The sequence below is a fragment of the Quercus lobata genome, chromosome 3 (assembly GCF_001633185.2).
Source record: "Quercus lobata isolate SW786 chromosome 3, ValleyOak3.0 Primary Assembly, whole genome shotgun sequence".
Taxonomy (NCBI): Eukaryota; Viridiplantae; Streptophyta; class Magnoliopsida; order Fagales; family Fagaceae; genus Quercus; species Quercus lobata.
In genome coordinates this window covers 44591885-44608566 of record NC_044906.1, presented here as the reverse complement: position 1 = coordinate 44608566, position 16682 = coordinate 44591885, and the positions used below count along the sequence as shown (strand labels likewise).

Genomic DNA, 16682 nt, shown 5'->3' with positions numbered 1-16682 from the left:
GTTGAGTTTGAGCTATTTCTCTTAAAGCTTTCCTCTTTGTATCCTTGCACTTCCTGTAACATGCATATTAATCCAATTGAAATCCCTTTCCTGGTATAGAGCAATGCAGACTGCAGGGAGCTTTACTCTTTACCATCTACCTAATTCTTTATAATTTTTTTCAATTGATTTGGACATCAATCATTGAACTATTAGGAAAGATATTTATAGTTACATATCTTTGAGTTAATCAAACCCAAAAACAGCTCTGCTGTAAGCATTGTACTGCTATCAAGTGTTAAAACACAAATGTAACACACAGACACACACAGACACACACATATCTAACTCCATCTAGAGCTTTGGTGTGATTCCTAATTGACCGAGCCATCTATTAAATCTAACGCATTTCTAATATAATTATGCATGCCAATTTTTAATTCAATTACCAATCTGTTGCTATCCTATCTTTGTACCTCTTTGAATCATCCTTTTATTCTCTATCCAAATAATAAATCATTTGTCCCCAGCTAGGATAAATAGAGGTATTCAACTTAAATAACTAAAAATCACTATAATGTAGCCATTAAAGTTGAGTGTAAAAGTCAAGCATCCATACCAATTGCACTATCTAAAACCACAAAAATTTCATAGAATTTAAGCAATAATAGATCTAGATGGTCCTTAAATCAATTGAAATGTATATTAAATATGGATTAGCTTTTAAGCAATAATAATCATTATGGCAATTTTTAGTTAATTCATGATTATCATTACTTAATCTACCTAACCAATTGCATTGTATAAATATACATTAGAAACTTCTCAATTGTGAATGAAATTTTCCAAAAAAATCCATCCATGATGACCATGAACCATTTCAATGAATTTGTTCTTCAGAACTTAGATAAGAATTACTTTTCTTGACTAATGGGTTTAATTTGCAAAAAGTTTTTGGAGCTGAGAGGATTATCTTGGACCTAGGAAAAAAAGAAAAAAAGAAAGAAAAAAAAAAAAACAAAATTGAGAGAATGCAAGGAGAAATGTTCTGACGTTTCTAATAATGATGTTCTTTCTCTAAGAGAGTGTGTGTCTATACATTTTTTGTAATGCTATAACGATAAACTATAGGTTCTAAATGAGATACTCAATGCGAATCAAGTTTGTGAGCGGAATTATATTGCAATTGTGCTTTAGTTGGTTACTCTAGTCATGGATGGATACCTTTTGTAATTTAAGTTGAGAATTACATAATCGGATTGTGAGATTGCTAATCTTGTAGATTAACTATCACAAAACTTCAATATATTGACTTGCTAAACAAAATTACAAAACAAACATATAGCTGTAATTTTTTTCATTTGGTGTTCAAGTAATAACCTTTAAATATATTTTTTTTATACAGTACAACAGAAAAGGGATCGAATGAGGTAAATAACATAATGAAATAAATAAATAGTACCTAAAAGAAGCACTAATAGAGAACACAATACTTTATAATTGTGCACTATATATTCTCTTCAGTGGTTTCATCTCCTCCCCACTGGAAACTCCAGGATCAATATAACACCACTGAAAGTCTGAAACAAAAACAGAATATCATGCCTATTGTCAAATTGTAGTACTTTAAAAATGTAGCAAGACCAAATACCATAGTTTACTAAAAACATAAACCAATATTGTGGCTTCTTCAATGCGTGAACTCCTTTATTTATAAGCTTTTTCCACCCATAATTCTCTTCCAAAATAGACCTTAAAAGTATAAGAGGATTAAGAAACTGACCGAAGAAGTACATTACACTATAAATTAGGCAAAACAAATACTTCCATCATTCACAAATTGAAAAGAAATCATCTCAATTGAGTTAAGTACTGTATAAAGCCTTGAATTGTTGAATTTTCTCATGTGACTACATGACAAATTCTCTACTAAGCATCTCAACTTGCTAAGATTTCATGGTATTTAAATATCATAAATGGTTGCAATTCTCTACTTATCACCACAATTCACAGATTAGCAAAGTAAACTAACAAATGTAATTTAAAGAAAACAATTTAAAACCTTCAAAACTAGTTACAGTTCCTTTTACTATTGTTTCACTTTGTTTCTTACTACTAAAAAGATTCTCAATGAATTTTCAAGAATGGCATACAACATGAAGAACCCAAAAAACCAAATATTGTACACACCAAAACCAACACCTAGGAATCTCTGAGAAAATCTTTTTTTTTTTTTTTTTTATAAGTAAATCCCGGAGAAAATTATTCTCTACTACATACAAAGTAATCAATTTTGTACAAAGAACACTATACTTTCATATTTAACAATTTAAAACATGCAAAACCCAGAAAAACCCAACATCAAAAATAACAAAATCATGACTTAAAAGTATCTTTTAAAAAAATATCGTCTAAAATCTACAATGTATAAACAAAATAACAAAATATTTTCAGATTTCAAAACCCCACAATTTCAATTCCCCTTACAAATAACAAAACCTATAAAAGAGAAAACAAAGCTTGAAAATTAAAGTGAAATCATTAAGTTTAAAGGATTAGAAAGATTTCATTTTGCAGAGGTTTTCCCTATTTCAACAAATAGAGAGGAAAAGTTAGGAGAATATTAGGCAAAGAAATTGGTACCTTTGCTTTGATAAAATTAGAGACTCCAGATTGAAGAAAAGTTCCACTTCATCTCTACAGAGAAAGAAATTGAATGTTTTAAATACAAAAGAGATGAATTTAAACAAACCCATTACTGAAAATATCTAAATTAATACTCATATCAGAATTTTGAATTCCTTAACCCTTATTTCTAGAACCAAACCCAACTGTAATTGTAAAAGTTTGAAACATATAACAAATCTAATTTGTGGGGGAAAAGTCGGAGAATGAATAGGAACCCAGTCGGAGGCGTTGTTAATAGGCAGAGGAGACTCTTCTTCCTTCTTTTGAATTTTTGGTAGAATCAAGATGGTGAAGTCTAATTGCAAACTATGGATATACATCAATCAAAGTTTTTGTTTTCCTTAATCACAAAGTAGAGTGAAAGATATTGAAAGGAATTTGAACGTAGGTTTTTTTTAAGCGGTGTGATTATGTCGTAGGGTATGACTTCGAAACACATTAAAATCTTAATTAAAGAGAAATGTGATAAGTGATTGCAAAGGGAAGAAATTAGCACAACTTTTTGGGTAAAGCAAAAGGTGTGGTCTTTTGATTCGGTTTCAAAGGTTTTTCTTTTACCTTTTTTGGGTTTTGGTTTTACTTTCCATCGTTTTCTGGGCAATCAAACAGATATAGAAAATAGTAAAGAGAGAGAGATCTGTTGGGAGGTGACATCGGTGGTGCGAGGCTTGAGGAGGAGGTGGAGGTGGGGAGGGTAGGATTGGAGAACCACACAATCATCTCCGTACATTGCTTGCACCACTTCTACTTCTGCCTCAACTTCCTCTTCTTCGATGATGAGGGAGAGATTTTTTTTTTCCTTTTTTTTTGGGAGAGAGAGAAAAATAAGGATGCTATCTATTCTTTTTATTCTAATGTAGTGTTCTAGGTTTCAGTTTTTACTTTTTAGACGTGTTTTGGTGAAACATTGTAACTTTTGGAATTTTAATCATAAACGTGGCAAGTTTTTAAGGGGGCTTTTTTCCGAACGTGGCAACACAGCCTTAAGATATTTCCAAAAGTGGAAAGTTTCTAAGATGTTTGAAGTTTGATGATAAGAACATTATCCTATTCAAACGATGCATCGTACGGTATTTTAAAGGAAAAATTGTGAACGTGGCAACATTTTAAGGGGCATTTTTCCTAACGTGGCAGCACCTCCTTAAAGGCTTCTGCTTTTATATATAGTATTAGATATGTCCTTAACACAATACTTGTATCTAACTCACACACACACTAACATATATGTAACAATCAACATGGCATCAATCATCCCTAACCTTACATCTATCAAAGCAATCAACCAAAGCCTAACATTCATCTAATCATTCTTCGTCACAAACTCTATCATCATATCATACCACATCCAAGGTAGAATCATGTGAGCATCAAGATCAAAGGTAGAAACAAAGGCAACAAAACATGTCATCGTTTAAGGCATCAAGATCACAATTATATCATCAAACCTAACCAAGCTTGTACATTTTGAATGCATGACTTACCTTTACTTACCTTGCAGCAACTTAGCACCTTTGGCATTATGCATGAACATGTGAATGCATGTTCATGGCATTAAAACAATAAAACCCTAATTCTAACATGTGAAACCAAACAAGCAATTAAACATGTGAAACAAAAGCCCAAAAGTATGAATATATGAAAAAGGATCTAAAACAAAAGTACTACATGTGAAAACAAAAGCAAAAACAAATAAAACAAAATTAGGGTTTCTAGGCGAGTTCATGCGCACACATGAACAATCCTGCGTGCGTGTAATCAAGCCTGCGTACATAGGCAAGATTATGCGCACGTGGGTTTCTACCCAAAAACCCTAGAAAAACAGTAGAACTTCAAAATGATAAATCTAACATCCTAACATACTTTTAAAACATACAATTACATAAGCCTAAGCTAGATAAACATATTAAAACTTAAAAATAAGGTGTTAAACCACAACTTGCAAAAATGAGTTGTGGTGTGGTTCGGTGCAGGTATGGTTTTAGATAAATTCTAAACCACACCGCACCATACATGTGATCGCAAAAATAAGATGTGGTGTGGTTATGATTTTTGACTAAATTGCACCACAAAGTGCGGTGCTAAAAATGGCCCAAAATTGCACCACACCGTACGACGATCACCCCTACTCACAATCCTTGTCACTATGAGTAAGACAACCACTCCAATAACAAATGTTTGGTAACCTTTCATACTTTTTTTTTTTTTTGAGAAATAATTCCAACATAATACTAATCCCGCAACTCGAATCTTTTCCCCCCTAGACCCCCAAGCACTTTGTACATAGGGAAGTGCCAATTCAACTACAAGGCCTTTAGCGATAACCTTTCATACTTAAAATATACCCATCCATTAATCCCATCATCTAGAATAGTTTTTCGGCTGCGACTAAGAGGTTTGGACACATCAATTACAACTTGGACTCTCATGAAAACCCCCCCTTCCATCTATGATTTCTCCGATGAACATACCTTCCCAATACCTGAGCATATTCCTACTGCCACTTCTTGATTCATAAACCTAATGGGAATGTCATGCACTTGAACCCATAAAGGTACCAAATCAAAACATAAATCCCGTACATGCAATGATTTCTCATAACGTTGAATCGCAACTAAATGCTTATCGAAACTCAACAGTTGGCTTGGTAAAACCTGATTGGTTTCAAGTTTATTATCGAAAACATAATGGCCTGTTTGGATGTTAAAAAAAGGAGGGAGAGTAGAGTAGAGGGAAGGAGAGTAGTTCAATTACCTTGTTTGGGAGTTTTTTAAGGAAGGAGGGGGAGGGGTTTGGAGGGATTTGGAGGGGTTTCAACTACCTCCAACTCCTCATTTTTAATTCCCCCAAATTAGAGAGATTTGGAGGGAGAGTAGAGCACATAAATTATTAAATATGTAAATTACCTAATTTACCCTTATTATATTAAAAAAATTACAAGGTATTTTAACGTTAAAAAAAAAAAAAACACTGTAACCACAATCTCTCTCAGCTCTCAGCCAAAAATTTCTCTCAAGCTCTCACAGTTCTCTCAGCTCTTTAACCCACGATTTTCTCTCAAGCTCTCTCAGCTCTCTCAGCTTACGGTGGCTCTTTCTTTCTCTCATGACTTCTTCACTCTTGGACTATCTTTCACTCTTCTCCCACACGCCTAGCATTCTCTCACAAAGGTAAACTCTGTTTTAATTTCTGTTTCATGGGTTTCTTAAGTTGAATCAAATAAGTATGTTCTTAAAATTGTGATTTTATGGGGGTAATAACATTTTATTTGTGGGTGGGTTTCTGATCTGAGGGCTTTTTTTCTTAAATTTTAAAGGTTCAAAGTATTGCTCATAACGTGTTTGATAAAGTGCTTGAGTGAGTCTAGATTGTGAACTTGCATAAATTTGTATATTTTGGCTATGAATCTGTGTTTCTTGTTTATTTTTATTGGGTAATTTCTTGTTTTTTGTAAATGGGTTTCTGATTTGGGTAATTTCTTGTTTTGTTTTTTTGTGAATGGGTTTCTGATTTGGCTCCTCCTAAGCCCCAACCAAAATGGTACTCTCTCAGCTTTTTGATGTTCAAGTTTGAACTGGAAAATGGATCTGATTTATGTTTTTGGCATTTGGGCTTTGAGAAAACTATTAGCTTTTAGCTTGAAATCGTGTTTGCTTTCATTTTTTCCCTGTTGTTTGGTTGCTGAGAAAATAGTAAAGGAGAATTTTTGTTTGTTTGTTTGTTGTTTATATGATGTTATTATGCTTACCCATATGCTGGTTTAGCTTGAATCTGAGAAAATCTAAGTTACTGTGTGTGCTGTGCACCCACTTCAACACGCCGCCAGTCGCCTCATCTAGAGTCCATGGTTGTCAGTCGACTCCATGCTTCTATACTTAACTGTATCACTGGTATATCTCTCTCACTATGTGTGTTTAATTTGTGATCGGCAGTGTACTGCTACTGCTGAAGAGTGAAGAGTTAAGAGCAAAGACTAAAGCTAGACTTTTTAGTTCACAGCTTTTGTTTACTATGTGTTGTGTTATACAGCTGTATTGTACTATTGTTGAACTTTAGAAATATATCTTGCTAACATTCATTTGTGGTTGTCTGCCTGTGTCATTAAAAGAAAATAGTAAATAACTTGTGGTTGTCAATTTCTTAACATTTTGTGTTTAGCATTTATAATATATTACTGCATAGTTGATTTCCTGTTGGCTGTTGCCATGTAGTCATGAGTGAATGTTATATATATATATATATATATATATAAGAGAATGGAAAATAGACTTTCTGGTTGGAAGAGCAAAAATCTCCCTTGGGCAGGGAGGGCAACACTTATAAAATCAGTAGCACAATAAACGCTAGAGTGATAATTTTTTTTTAATCTCTTATATTACTCCATGGATGTTGTGGTCTTGAGCTCACTCAGCATGGGTCAAGACTTATGATAACCGTTTATCTCTATCTAGAACTTTTGTCCCATCTCCATCACCAGGTTGTGGTGCACTATGGTCCCAACTCCCAATTTTGGTTATGTTCATTTCACATAGAAGTCCCTTCTTGTAAAATGACTAAAGAATCCCTAATATGTTTGTTAACTTTTGTCAATTTTTAAGGTGGAAGAGTGGCTATCTAGAGTTACAAATGTGTCATTTCCTGTCTCCCTCCTAACCTAAATGCCATAGATTAGCTTTCAAAAGAGTTTGAATTTTTTTTTTTCTTCTGGATGAGGAGGAGACCAAAAGAGTAGTGCTTATTGATAGATAGTGTTTTAATAACTTTTTATGTTTTCTTGAACGATCAAATAATGTGGTGATATTGCAAATAGTTAAAGTTTAATTAGTGTCGTATTTACATATTAATAAGTGGTTTAGGGACCCATTAAACTTTGGAACATTTGTAGGGTTGTTTCAACTTGATTTTTCAGTGCAACTATTATTCCATGCTTGCTTAGAAAATTCAAACCCTTATCATTGTTAGACTCTCTAACTCTAATTTTATTAGATGGATAGACAAGAGAATAAAAGGAGACATGTATTGCAAATTTGGGAATGGAGACGTGGATTATGGGATTGGGAATGGCAACAGATGTTTTGGAAGTGGCAACTACAAGTCACTGCTAATATGATATATTTAGATAAAGAAAGATGAATTGTGTTATATAACATATAGTATATGGTTTTATAATTTATATCACATTTTGATGTTTGTTTTCGTAGATCTTATAGTCACTGTTTCAATCTGAATAGCCACACGAATCTAGATATAGAATTATCGAGCTGAATTTGGGGGTTTGAAGTGAAATTATGTATATATTTTTGTTACAATTTTTCTTTTGAATGTAAAGGAAATCGGAGCATTTCATTTGTGTTCGTGCATCAAAATATTGTTTTAAGTGCTGTTTATTTGAGTAGTTTGATGATGGAATTGTAATGTTTGTGGTATGTTTGCACAGACAACTCCAAGGCGTCTTGCGGATAGGAAGGTGGAGAGGTTCGATAAGAACATTATGAAGAGAGGAGCTGTGCCTGAAACAACTGCGAAGAAGGGAAAAGACTACCCCGTTGGTCCTGTTCTTCACTGTGACAGTGGCAATTCAAAAATTGGCTGTACTGCCAATGCTCACAATCTCTTGAGCTTGCCTTCATTATTGCTGAGCGCCTAAGAAGGAGGAGGATTACATCACAGCAAGCTCTTGCCCTCTAGGCTTCTACAGTGAGGCTTTAAGAGCCCACCAATATGCTCTTTTTCTTACGTTAATAGCAGTTATATTAGCATTAGCACTATCAGATTTTCAGTTATTTATGTTGTGTATTGTGTGTATACTAAAAGGAAGAGTTATGGTTTGAGACACTATGAAAACACACTGGAATAAATGGATAACAATTTATTTATTCCATAAGAATATAAGATATGATTGCATTTTATTCTTGGTTGTGTGGTCCGGCCAGATAGTACAGTCAAAAGTTATTTCAAAGCTTATTATTTCAGATTTTTCTTATTTGAGATACCTTTCAATTGATTCTAAAAATAAAGAATAGATTTTTTTTATTAACCAAAACTCTTATGCTTCAATGTCATTGTAAGCCCTTGTCGTAGTATTCAACCTGGTGGGATGGCTGTGATTATTGAAATAGTCAAAATTCAATATTTTGTTGATTTTTTCAGTAAACAAACAAACCAAACATTTTTTTTCTTATTTTAATTATTATCAATTAAGGATGGTTATTTTTTAGTATAATAAAAAAGTAAAAAAATATTTAATCATAGACTAATATTGATTATTTAAGTCACATAAAAATAATTATCAAGAAAAAATATTCTAACAAATTAATCATAGACCAATGTTACAAGTCCATTTTTAAATAGGGGTAAATTTGTCTATTTTAATCATTTCTTCTCCTCTCCATCCTAATTTTTAAAACATCCAAACAAGGGGAAGGGCTAATTACTCCCTTCCCAGTTATTAATTTTAAAAACATCCAAACAAGGTGGAGGGGAATCATTCCCCTCTACTCTCCTCCCCACTACTCTCCTTCCCTCTACTCCCCTCTACTCTCCTCCCTCTCTAAACTTCCAAACAGGCCATAAAGGACAGAATGATTTCCCCTATCCTTAATCTTAAACCATTCCTCGACCACCATAACTGTTTAAAATTTCTAGCTATTGCATCCGTGTTAAGCACTCTCTTAGTAAAGAGATGGGTTCAATAATGATTTAGTGAAAGTAACATTGCACTAATCACAGTGCAAGACACTAACAAATTGTAAAGATTTTATGGAATCTGATGTGTCGATTGTGGTCTGTAAACGATGACGATGGATTCGCACATCCATTGATTGTGGTCACGTTTTATACAGATATTTTTCATACGGAAATTAATAAAAGCATTTTTTTTTCTTTATCAGAACAAAAGCATGTTTTCATTTTTTGTACCTACTCTCAAAGGTGTTATTCTCATTGAAAATTAAATAGGACGTCAATTTTATTAAGTACTATTTATTTGTTTAGGTTTGAGAAAGACAAGACAAGGAGCGTCAATTATTGCAACGTATCTCACGTTTTAGACGTTATTTAACAGCGTGGAAACGTTTTGTCCCTTTTCTGCTGGGTAAAGACAAAACCTTATCGCGTTCAGGGTATGTTTGGATCCGGTGCTCCAGCTGCAATTACACTATTTTCCTCTCACACAAATTTTTACAACTCTCATTTTTTTTTTTTTTAACTTTTTTTCTTACTTTTTTTTAATCCAATAATTGAGATTAAAAATTGCTTCATCCAAAGTTATTGTATTAGGTGTAATACCACCTTATCTCAATTTGGTCACCTCTAAGAGAGATGATTAATCTGGTGAGATTAATTTTTGGTACATGCATGTTAGGTATTTATTGAAAGAGAGAAGAAAAACATTCCACTTCTCTAGGTACAGCAAAAAGGAATTCTAGTTAGCGGCGGAGCCACAATTTGTTCAGGGGTTCAAATGAACACTTAGGGGTATTTTATTTATTATATATATTATTTTTAAAGTTTTTGTTTTGACCATCCTAAAATAAAATTTTGAATCCCCCTAAGAAAAGCTGAATAAAAAATCAATTCAAAACCAAATGTTGTCTTGGCTTCTTTAAAAAAAAAAAAAAAAAAAAAACCAATTTAATCTAAAATCTTATATAAAAAATAGCAAGTCCAACAACAAAAATTAGTAATTTGTTAATATTAAATTTCATAAATATATATATATATATATATATATATATTTAGAGTGAAAGTTTAAATTGTAAACACTAAAGACAATAAAGTGTGAGATAGTGGAAGTGTGGTGTGGGATAGTGAAGAGTGAAGACAATTTTTTATTTATTTTTTTAATGATTGTGTTATTGTGTTGAATTCTTAATAGAGTAGTGCAAAAGATACAACAAAAATTATTCTTAATGGATTACAAAGACCAATAAGTTGTGAAAATTGAGTTGAATTGTTAAACAAAAGAATTGAAAATGATTAAAGAAAAAACTAATAAATAAGAAATTAAAATATTCTAAGCAATAATACTTAAAGTTCACTTAACAACTTCTTCTCAAAAAAAGAAGTTCACTTAACAACTTCTTCTCAAAAAAAGAAGTTCACTTAACAACAATAATTAATAACTTCAATATTGTAAGCGATAATAGATGATTTCCAAGATTGAATTTTAGCAACACTAATCTTCATTGTTCTAGGAAACAATATGCCCAATAAACTTATAGTTTATCCTTTATTATCTTGTTGTACTATGGATAAATTTTAAATAAGGAAATCACATATACCACAACATTCATCTACTACCTAAGATTCATTATCAAAAAGAAGTCATGTTAACTTGAAAATTTTTTGATTGGATCATGGGTTATGAAAAATCACATCTTATTGTCCTAATGATCAAGATGAAATAAAAAATGTTCTTAAAAAAGAAGTTCTTATCAACCTCTTTAACACAAATTTGAATGCCCTAGTGGCTATAGATAAAAACAAAGTACGTACCAATGAGGCATGTCTATCCTCCAGAACTCTTTCTATGTGTGTGTAGTGCGATTTCATTCTGATAGGCCAAAAACGAATTGACCCCTTGTGATGAATTAGCTAGGTTTATTAATTAATCAAATTAACATGCAAACGTGTGGTAGCACAAACAAATCACCAATTAAACTAAGTATGCAGCAGAAAATAAATTGACATGTTGATTTGTTTACGAATGGGGAAAACCTACACGGCAAAAACCCCATCGGGTAATTTTAAGGTCACCACTCTCAAGAATCCACTATTATCACAACAAGCAGTTACAAGTAAAGGAATCCTAGTACCTTATACCAACCTACAGTTGAACCCTTACCCTAATACCCAATCGGACTTGTTTTATAGTGACAATTTTTCCTTTTGATGCACGGCTCCCAGTACGTGACTAACTAATTGTGCGGATCCCAATACGCAACTTCAATCACCAACTAGAGAAGGTTGTTGGCTACAAAGTTCTTCAGTTCATCCAGACGATAAATATTAAGAAGATGCTTGGTCACAAAACCTTACGATGTACAAACACAGCAACTTCTTCACAAGAATGATGAACTAGGGCAAAACTGTGTCTCCGGTCACAAATTACTTGAACAAACTTTGCTCAACGCTTATGCAACTTGTGTTTTCTTTTGACGACCCTTAAAATAATCATTTTATATGTCTAGGGTTGTGAGAAAAGAAAACCCAAACACATAATCAAGGATTAGAGTCAAAACAGAATTGAAATTATGTTTTTCATAAACCTCGACAAATGCCTATCGAGCCACGGGGCTAGAAGCTCGATAGATGGCTAGCTGTTGAGCTTTAATAACAGGCACTTTTCAGCTTGAATCTTGGACAAACTTACATAACTTCAACACTTGATCTTGAAACACATTCTAGATCTACCTAAATACAAGTAAAGTGCGTTTTGTCAAAGGATTAGTCAATTATATAAAAAAGTGACATATGTTCCTAACAAGTGAATCACATATGTCCTAACAATCTCCCTCTTTGGCAATCCGTGACAAAACCACAACAAAACCACAACAAACAAATGAGCATATGAGAGAAGTCATAAATCACTCAACTCATATTCACTTGTAAAATACAATAAAATCTATTCTATCACAAACTCTTGAAAAATTTTGCAAGAAGAGAGTTTATGGCAAATTGACTTTGACAACCTGTATTTCTGAAACACTTTAAACAAAACTCATCAAGGCATCTTTGTGTAATACAGAAATAATAAATTGCATACAAGCATAAGAAGCATGTGCATAAAGAGAGAAAAGAAACAACACATGTAAGTAACATACATCAACATATAAAGAAAATAAGTACAATGTATGTCAATAATGGTCATAAGACCTAAGGTACAAGAATAAATGTATCTCAAATAGAAAGAAAAGAAAAAGATACAAGTAATCCTTACCACATCCCTAAAAAATCAACACTCCCCCTAACAAAAATGTCCTCTACTCTCCCCCTAAGAATGACTACTCTCATATCCAAAACTACTTCATCTTTTTGTCACGAGTGATAAAGGGTAAGAGTGTCAAGTAAACATCTCATCGGTAGAGCTAGCATCTCCATCATCATCATCATCATTGGAAGCATCATCGTCATCACCATCATCATCATCCTCATCCTTAGAATTAGAAGCCGCTAGAGGAGGTGGAGGAGAAGCCTCAGGAGCGAAGCCACCCATGATCGCCTACTGCCGTGCAATACGGCTAACACAAACGCTCACATGATACAGCTCTGTAGAGAATGTATCAAGGCGAGCATCCATGTTCTGTAGTTGCGCCATGATGTCCCCGAGTGACACATCGCTCGTAGAAGAAGAGGGAGCAGATGTGGATGAAGCAGATCGAGATGGAACTGAATGGAAGAGAGGAGCTGTTGAATCTGACTGTCATGACCTAAACTGCGCCTCGCTACGTTTAACAGTAGCGGCGTATATGGTACACATGACAGAAAAGTGGTCGAAAGTGGGAAAAGGAACAGAAAAAAGGCATAAAATCCGCGTGATAGCTGAAGGGAAAATGAGCTTATCACGAGTAGTTGTATCCCTATACACATCTATAATAGAAAGAATAAAATGTGAAGGAAAATCTATAATGAGATGCTCTAACAAAGAAAGCAAAAATCGAGCACGAGGCTCTATGATAGAGTTACAGTGAGAGAGTGGGTGCAAAACAAAAGTCATCACCATGTTAATAAATCTAGGACCTTTAGCAAAGGCCTTACATGGTGTAAATTAACGATCACCCCAATCAGAAGGGCGCTCGCAGAGAGCATAAATCATCTCGCCTTTGGACACAGTCCTCAGACGCTCACATCTGAGGTAGTCAGGATGCTCTACCCTCGGAACACGGAGCACATCAGATACCAACTTCATTGCGACAAAAATGCGCGTATCTCGAACACGAGTATGAAAGAGAGGTACTAAAGAATCGAGTCAATGCTTGTTGGAGTAAAACTTCTAGATCAGCATGGAAGGATATGTGATTGAGACATCACACAATGACTTCCAACCTCGACTGTGAATGACATCGGGTAGGTCAGTGTCGGCGAAGTCCGCCAAAATGACTCGGCGATCCAAATGAACACCTCGTCGAGAAAAGTTCTCCGAGAAGTCCTTTCAAGCATCCTTATTAGGAACTAAATAGAAGAGGGAGTAGGATCAGACAAAGACAGTGCCCCAGAATGAAAAGGGTTCCGAGATGGAACTGACTTGTATTTAGGTGCCATAGACACAACTAACATAAACAGAAAAGAGAGGGAGAGAGAGAGAGAGACAATCAGAAGAGTCCCAACACATTTCAAATATAGCAAGTATATTGAAATTAGAGTACATATGCATGGGGAATGCATGAACATGTGACATGCAAAAGAAATTGCATCATGGGCTCAGCCCAATCCAATCCTACCAGCACACAATCAAATTGCACATATCTAAATGCATGATAATACTGTTATAATGCTTATGTGATGCAATACATGAAATTGTAAACTCATTTAAGCAAAAACCCATCCAAAAATTTCAACAATACCCCATCAATTTTGAAAAACTCCAAAATTTTTCAAAAACCCCAAAACCTAGGTTTCAAAAAATGAAATGCATGTAAATGAGAGATTAGAAACATGCCAAGTGAAGGAAAAAAAACTTGAGAAAGCTTGAAGAACACTTGGAATTGAGGTTTGGAGTGACAAAGAGTGTTTAGGGAGGTGAGGAGACAAAGTTATCAAGAGAGAGATCAAGAGAAATGAAAACCGGAACGCACAGAACCTATATATAGAGGTTTTGTAAATCTCGACAGATAGAGGTGTCGAGAGGTGTCGAGATAAGTGTCAAGCCAGGTGTTGAGAAAACAAAACGTCGAAAAATGCAGCTGTCGAGGAAGAATTCATCAAACATAATTAAAGAAGCTCGATCGATCCACCAGCTATCGAGAAGCTATTGAGGATCCAGGAACTTTCTCGATCGATCCACATAACTGTTGAGAAGGTGTCGAGATTGCGATAAGAAATAACTTAAGAGCTCAACAGACAACCAAGTGTCGAGGAGGTGTCAAGATTGCTTAAAAACAGTTTTTCAAGAGGGGAAAAACACAGATATGAATGCAATCAAGCATGCAACTCAACCAAGGATCCAATCATCATTTTAAACTCTCAAAATCATCTCTTAACAGCAATTTTAAGCACATAGATCTCAAAAACACACACACACACACACACTAAACAAGTCTAACCAATTTTATATTTCAAAAATAAGTTAAGACAGTTTAGTGAGCATACATTAACATATGTAAACCCTGTGATGGCCAAATCACATTGTACCTGCACATGTATCAGGAGTAGCAAAGAATATTGCGTGTTGTTTGTGAAAAATATCGCAAGATTGCATAAGTGTATACATGTTATGACGATTTGAGATATGAGAAAATCACTTTAACTTACACACATGTTTAGAAGGGACCAATTCATTTTGGTTGATGCAATGGGCTATTGCGGGATCCAGTAAGCTAGAGAAGACAAGGTTTAGCGTAACCCTGTTGGAGCAAGAAGTTTGGAGGGTTTGGGTGCACTAGGTAGATTAGGCTTGTAGGGTCTTCTGCTATTCATGTATCCCAAATGTATTCTCCAGTAGATTATTGACTGCTTGGAGGGTGGCAGAGAGATTTTTCACCGAGTACTTTGATTTCCTCTTCGATAACACATCGCCGTGTTATCTTTGTGTTTGCATCTTTCTTCCCTTTCTCTTTACCTTTTAATTACTGCTGTGATTGTGATTAATTATGGTTTAGAGTGTGTTACTAATTTGGCTATAGCTTATATTTCATATTCCGCACATATATTGTTTGATTATAAGCTTGTGTTGGTAGTTTTGTATTTGGGGGTCTAAACGTTCATGTGTTTTACACTCTATTTGAACTTTCAGCTTCCCAAGCATCAAAATACCTCCTCACTGATATAGGTATGGTGAGATAAGGATTTAGCTAAATGTACCTCTCAAGGATATGTCAATGGAGAGGGTGAGAGTAGAGGAATTTGGAGAATCAAATGATGAAGATTGTGGATGAGTCAATCTTATTTTTCTCTAGGGTTTCTCTCTCAAAATTCTCTCTGGAAGCTCTCTATATTTCGTGGATATAACGGTATTTAGAGTAGGGTATATGAGGAATGTGAAAGGTCAGTTTTCATCAAATAGGGCATTCTGGTGACTCGACCTCGCGATTGGAACGAGTAACGAGTTTGAGTCGTGAGCTAACTGCGTTGCCAGATTGGAAGTTTTGTCCTGTAGTGCTCCAGCTGGCGTGACCCTTTAGCTCCCCCTGCATGCTTCACACATGTGCCATTCTAACGACTTGCCAGTCGCGAGATCCAGTCGTGAGACTCCCTAGAATTGCACACTTCTTGAGATTTCTTCACACTCTCTCACACACTACCCTTACATAATTTCCACCTAAATACAGGGTATCAAATTGCTAAATTACAAGCAAATTTGGCACGGAATAAAGCCAACACATAATTGAATAAATTCAACCTTATAAGTTCCTTTTCACGGTTCATGTGTTCCCTATGCTACTGTTAGCATATGGCATATTATTAGTTTATTAGCTTAAAAAATAAATTTTTAGTTCAAAAGTGAATTTCTGTTTTGGTTGTATATTGCATGCAAGATTGATTAATTTTTTACTCCGTATGTTCACCATGGTGGGTATTTTACTTAGAACCCTCAAGTGTATGTGGGAGGGACAATAGATCAAGTAGACAATTGTTACCTTGATAGGTGGTCAAAGGTAGAGATTGAGAGTATATGTAGGGAGTTTGGGTACACTACAGTTAGTAGGCTATGGATTAAGATGCCTGGTGAGATTTCAAAGCATGCAAATTTGCACCAGATTGTTGATGATGATGCTGCTATGTTCATGACAGACTTAGTGAATGTTTATGAAGAGATTCATGTGTTTGTGAATCATCTAATCGATGAGCCTGTTGAGGCA

At 34.5% G+C, this 16682-nt stretch overlaps 2 long non-coding RNA genes across 2 annotated transcripts; one reads left to right on the top strand and one right to left on the bottom strand.

The window, feature by feature from the left end:
- LOC115979394 lies at positions 1 to 2669 on the bottom strand. Its single transcript, XR_004089048.1, has 3 exons — positions 2623 to 2669; positions 1442 to 1559; positions 1 to 53 (listed from the first exon to the last, which is right to left on the bottom strand). It is a non-coding gene; the product is annotated as an uncharacterized LOC115979394 (long non-coding RNA).
- A 3025-nt stretch (positions 2670 to 5694) lies between these two features.
- Positions 5695 to 8578, top strand: LOC115982047. Its single transcript, XR_004089502.1, has 2 exons — positions 5695 to 5834; positions 8102 to 8578. It is a non-coding gene; the product is annotated as an uncharacterized LOC115982047 (long non-coding RNA).
- Positions 8579 to 16682: the final 8104 nt, after the last annotated feature.